The sequence below is a fragment of the Calidris pugnax genome, unplaced genomic scaffold (assembly GCF_001431845.1).
Source record: "Calidris pugnax isolate Ruff unplaced genomic scaffold, ASM143184v1 scaffold24, whole genome shotgun sequence".
Lineage (NCBI taxonomy): Eukaryota > Metazoa > Chordata > Aves > Charadriiformes > Scolopacidae > Calidris > Calidris pugnax.
This window is the reverse complement of record NW_015090922.1, coordinates 17,372,387-17,378,386: the sequence shown is the minus strand read 5'-3', so window position 1 is coordinate 17,378,386 and position 6,000 is coordinate 17,372,387. Positions and strand designations below refer to the sequence as shown.

Sequence of the window (6,000 nt, the reverse complement as noted above, 5' to 3'; positions counted from 1 at the left end):
GATCCTAGCATGTTATTGAACAAGTGTTTTCCTCACACAAGAGAACTGTGTCTGCAGAGCAATCTTAATCAATTTTTTTTACTTATAGTGGCAGGGGAGGGCAAAAAACCCTAAGATCTTTCCTTTGTTTAAATGCATTTCCTTACTGCTACAGACTGTGTTCTGGCAGGCCTATTTATAGTCCAAAGAAAGGAAAAAGCACCACTGGAGGCAGGAAAACTAAGTTGGGAAAGAATAGAAGGAAGTGTGGCTGCCATTTAGCCAAACAATCTAGAACTAATTGAGCTCAAAAGAGTCCCAGCCTCAGTGAAGCTGCTGGGAGTGAAGAGAGCACAATCCTGCTTCTCTCTCCAGGGCCCTCCCAGGGCTGCTGAATGTGAGAATCATGTACAGGACACTGCTGGGCAGCAAATAACCTCAGCATCTCAACACCATGACAACTCTAAAAAAAGGAGTGTGCTGAAAGTTAGATGCCTAGCAAATTAAGGTAAGTTTCTCGTTCTGGCATTTCTGCTTGATGCATTCTCTGTCTTTTCATATGTGGCCAGACTGGTAAATGAAAACAGAATGAGCTTTGGAGAAGGAACTGTATCTGATTTTTAGATGAAAAAAATCTGAATTCAGTTACAGATTCTTCAGAAGTTTCCTTAAGGAAGAGAAGCCTTTTCCATATATCCATCAGATAACTTTGTTGTTTTCCTCACTTGTGTCATGTTCATTGTATAATCTGCAATTAAGTACCTGAGAAATGTTGATGGTTTCTTTGGATGCCTCAAAGAAACATAATGAAGTTGATTCTGCATTAGGTTAAATATATAAACGTAGAGACAGAGCGAGAGAGGGAGAAGTATATGCAATATATATTTATATAAGATGTGTTAATTCGGAATACATAAACATAATAAAATATATATAACTTTTAACTGAAATTTTGTGAGAATTTAAGTCTAATACTCATGAGGAATGCTTGAAGGTAGGGACTTTTAGCCAAAATTAAAGCACCCCAAAGTTTCTATAGTTTCAGAATTTATTATGGCAGGTAATTTGTGTGTGTGCGCGCACGCACATGCGTGCACATAAAATATACTATTTATAGATATTGATATATATTATTCATTGTGGTTTTACTTTGCAATACCGTGTAGTTGCCGTTCTGAGGTCTAATTTAAACTGACAGTAGAATGTGAGTGGAAATATTTAATCTGTTTATTTTCAAATACCATATACGGTTATACTATCATGACTGCCTGTGTAAAAAGGTCCATTTTAAGACATACTAGTGTACAGTCAGTATTAATTCATTGAATTAACAGCAACAAGACAGACTTTTAAGGAAAAATGAAAAGTTATTTTAAGATTGTGCTTGATTTCAATTTCCAACATGTATTTTGCTCTTCTAACAAAGGATTTGAAGGCAGGAGGATAAAAGCTGTAGCATACTAGATTCAGGATTTCATCCTGCAATTTTTACCTTTTTTGAACCATCTATGAGAATAACCTTTGTATTAGTCTCACTTGTATTAATATATTGCCTTTATGCATATGCCATTCAGATTATTCATTTGTTACTCAGATGTTGCTCAGGATTAGTGGTTTATTGTAAAAGGTTGCTGGTGAGTAGAAAGGAAGTGTGGTATGTTGTTATTCTACTGTATCCCTGTAGGATGCTATTATGTTTAGAGTCTGTTATTGTGAAGATAGCAAGGCAGGATGTCATCCATGTAGGTGAAAAGCTGCGATAGGACAATTGTAAACAGCAACAGTCAGCTGAAAATCTGATCAAGGGAGGTGCCAAGCAGCAATTCCAATGAAGCAGATGTTAGTCAATGCTCATAGAAAGGATAAGGCTTTTATTTCTCTGATTTCAAAGTACTCTATTTACAGTAATTCTCATTTCCAAGAGGTTAGAAGCCTGGTCTTGTGGAGAATACAAGACCTGTAATGGGAGTAAAAATAGAAGCCTGCACAGATATTTGCAGGAGAAAGCTCGTTAGACTGCCATTTGAGTAACTAGCATAGCATGCTCTCATTCAGATAACATTCCTTGCTTTCAATTTCAGTAACTGATTCCCCTGCACAAAGAGCAGAAATCAAAAAAAAAGGGGTTAATTGTAAAAAATGAAGATTAAACTGTGAAAACCACCATTCTACTAGATACTTCTGTGAAACAACCAGGATGGAAGGAGGGTATGGAGGCAAAACTGCTGCTAAATACCCAAGCAAAGCAGCATTGCAATTTCTGCTGGAATTGTTTCCATCAGATATCAGTTGCACAGCTATTCCAATACAACTGAGCAGCAAACACTGGATCATTCAGATTTATTCAGGTCTGCAGCACTCACCACAATGGTATTTTAAAGCCCGCTATCACTGCATGAATGTAGAAAAACAGAGGCCATTGCTTAGCATAAGGAGAAGATCATTTGCAAATTAGCCAGTTACAATGTAGTTATACAGTAAGAGGTGATAAAATAATGTACTGATGCACTTTTGCATTTATCTGTGGAAAAGATACTATAGATGGCACTTAGAATTATGTAATTAATACTCTTAATAAATTCATATCAGAATTTGTTCTGTTAATTCTTCATTAAGGATAAGAAGCACGGATGCAAACCCACTGAAGGCAAGAGGGTTGCTCACGCCACCGAGAGCTGAGGTTTTTGTTCTGAAGATAAGGACTACATACTCCACTCAACTAGTTTCTTAAGAGTATGCTGTATAGGGAACATGACAGTAGCTCAAAACCACTCTACTCTGTCTTCAATCTCTTCTCCCATTTTACCCTCTAGGACAGGCTTAAAGCAACATAGAATCAGGGAAAATGTGTCAGCATTATGGCAAGTGGTGCTCAAAACATACCATGCTTTTTCCAAAAATGACAGACTGTCTTAGAAAAAACCTGGCTTAGAAATTACCGTTAGGTTTTCTATCTTTGAGAACTTAAGGCCAGTGCTTTCAAGTTTGGTTCTCTACCTGCAAGAGTCAGTAACCCTAGTTTAAAAAACGGAAACTGCCTTACGTAGTCACGTAATCACAGAAGTAGCAGTTCTAGCGGAAAAAAAACCAAAACACACACAAAAAAAGATTTGTTTTAAAACTGCAAGAGTTCACTAGTTCATGAGTGCAGAGTTTTGTCCTTAAGATACAATCATTCCAGAAGGCTTCAGAATGAAATTTACACCCCTGCACCTTATAAAATCTTACTACCTGCTAGGGTCTAACTACCCTGCAAGAGATTCTTTGTATATAAACACTTTTGACTTTCCATAAGTACTAAGGGTTGCAATTATTAAGACTCCAAGCTAAAAATTAAATAGGAGAATTTCATATACCAGAAGGAAGTGGAGGTTTACATGCTTCATGCTTTCTACCCTGATGTTATTTTGCCAGAAGACATAAAGAAGTCTAGCGTTGTCAAATAAATACTTCAGTCAACTGTCACTACTGTGTGCACAGTGTGGGTTTCTGGTTCCAGGAAAGCTGACTGACGTAAAGAAAAATCACATGACTTAAAAAATAATGCACTTTGGGTGACAGACAAACCATGCCATGTTTTTCTGCAAAGCTAGCTCAGGTTTAGTAGGATTTATTATTCTTCATGCAATTGCTCAGTGTAAGTATCTTAATTTCTCCCTAAGCCCCTATTCCACTATACCAGATACTCTTACAAGGGAGCTTTGTCCCCCAAGTCACAGTCAAGCCTGCTAACATTAAGAGCAGACTTAGAAGTACCAGTGTGTCTGTTTCGGGCAGTCAAAGCAAGATTTTTTGAGAACACACGTGCAGTCTACAGCAGTCTCACTCAAAAAGCAGAACTGAGGGAGAGGGAACATAAAAAGAAACCCACCTAAAACGCATTATCAAAGTTCAATATTGGACAGCATCAAAATAGTTCTACAAAAAGAAGCAGCTGCTCAACACAACAGAAATGTCAGTGCTAAAAAATAATTTCTTTGATAATGTCTAAAAAACCTAACTTGTAACTATGTGCTGAATAACATCCTGACTTGTACAAATGTTTATACAGGTGCTTAAATTTAAGCATATGAGTAGTCCCATTGATTTCAAGCAAAATTATTTCAACAGGCTGATAAAATTTAGAGCCAGGCAGAGTCATTAGATCATCTAGTCTGACTTCAAACACAGCATGCTCATTTTACCATTCCTCTTGTCCAAAACCCAAAAGTTTGCCCGCTTACAACAGAACATATGGATATAGTATGTTCAGGATAAAAGTTTAAGGGGAAGATCATGATATTCTACATGCATGAGTAGCAACTCACTACAGTGAGAACTGTTAAGTTGACACAGATCCCTTAGCTCAAACAGGAATTAAATGTTGCACAGGCTTTGTACCAGCTTACTTTCACAAAGGTGAAGGTCAATGTCTGCATGGAAGATGGACTGTTTCTCCCAGAAGTCTATGTGCTATCAGAAAAAGCCATTAGCTTTAATTTGATTGCTTTCCTACTCTTCTAGTGGATAAGGAAGGATGAATGAAAAAGCTGCTTTACAAGTCAATCTTCATGCCAAAGTGCAGCTACATTTTTTGCCTTCAGTTCTCTTATTTCCCACAGACGATGTGCAAATTGTGATAGAAAATAAGGAGCCACTGTTCAGAAGCTGATGAGGCATGTAAGTGTTAACCAAATGGAGACATATAGCAAAAATTAAATTGTCAAATATCTTATCATAATTTGAACACATAAGCAGTTTAAAAAGACTTATTATTTGAACAAAAGACAAGAGAAAAAGTGGGAGACTTGACCTGGGAACTCCTTTACAAGAATAAGTAACACTGGTTTTACGTTACATAAACACAGAACAGTACTATGGAAGGAAACAACATACAGTTGTAACAAAAAACAAAGGGAGGGGGAACAAGAAAGACTGCCTTGGAGTACAAGTCCACCTTGACGACAATTCGTATTCTGTTTCCAGGATTCAAAGATTCCTTTGACTACAAAGGATCTCCCACATTGCAGCAGAACGGAGGAGTTGGAACACACAGCCTCCAGGGCTTCTTTGACAACACAGCTAGGAGAAACTGGATCCATCCTTTAGGGAACTGAAAGCCTAAAAACATTATAGTTGCTATACATCCCAAGTGACTGCATTCACGGAACACCTAGAACAATGTAAAACTCCACTATATGACATAGTATTACCAGTGCTTGTTCATAGCAAAATTTATTCAAAAATACAATAGGACACACTGGCTAAAGACTCCCCCAAGGAGCCTGCAAGTTCAGTAACCGTGTGGACATCTTCATGTCTTGGGTTAGCACAAAAAAAGACATGTTGGCTTTGAGAAGTATTTTTGTCTTTATCTTCTTTCTATTTCCACCAAGTTTCAAGGTTGGCAATCTCATTGTTACTTAGCACAGAAAGCAAACAGGTACTCTAGGGGAAGGAGAAACCTATCCCAAATCTTGATAGCAGGGGAAAATGGCAAGCACACTACCATGTTTCAGTCCTCAGCTCTTCTGTAAACTCATTTCAGCAATTTAGTCTCATATCTGCACTCGATATCATCTCTGAAATCATCCTTCTCAGCCCCTTGTTTAGTAATGGTTGCAGACCACTTTATTGCAGTGGTCCCCAAACAGACTGTGTGGATGCAAGCAGCTGCACAATGCAAAATACTCTGGAATATAAAAAGCACTGAGGACATGGACCTTTGGAAGAGTGGCCTAACCCCTACAGAATTCAGCAGCCACAGTAACAAATGCCCAAATCTCTACTGAGCAAGTGAAAACATTACTCATAGAATCACAGAATTTCCCAGGCCGGAAGGGACCTCCAAAGGTCATCTAGCCCGACCCCCCCGCAGTCAGCAGGGACACCCCCAACTAGACCAGGTTGCCCAGGGCCTCGTCGAGCCTCTCCTTGAATATCTCCAGGGAAGGGGCCTCAACCACCTCCCTGGGCAACCTGTTCCAGTGCTCCACCACCCTCACAGTGAAGAACCCTCTCCTAATCTCCAGTCTAAATCTG

General features: G+C 38.6%; 1 protein-coding gene across 1 annotated transcript in view; it reads left to right on the top strand.

Annotated features, from left to right (window-relative positions):
• Positions 1-324: 324 nt before the first annotated feature.
• The window catches only part of RASGRP3 (RAS guanyl releasing protein 3 (calcium and DAG-regulated)), a 57,301-nt gene continuing 51,625 nt past the window's right edge, over positions 325-6,000 (top strand). The window contains exon 1 of the mRNA XM_014950714.1: positions 325-487. The gene's annotated coding sequence lies outside the window, so the exon portion shown is untranslated. The remainder of the gene's footprint in view (positions 488-6,000) is intronic.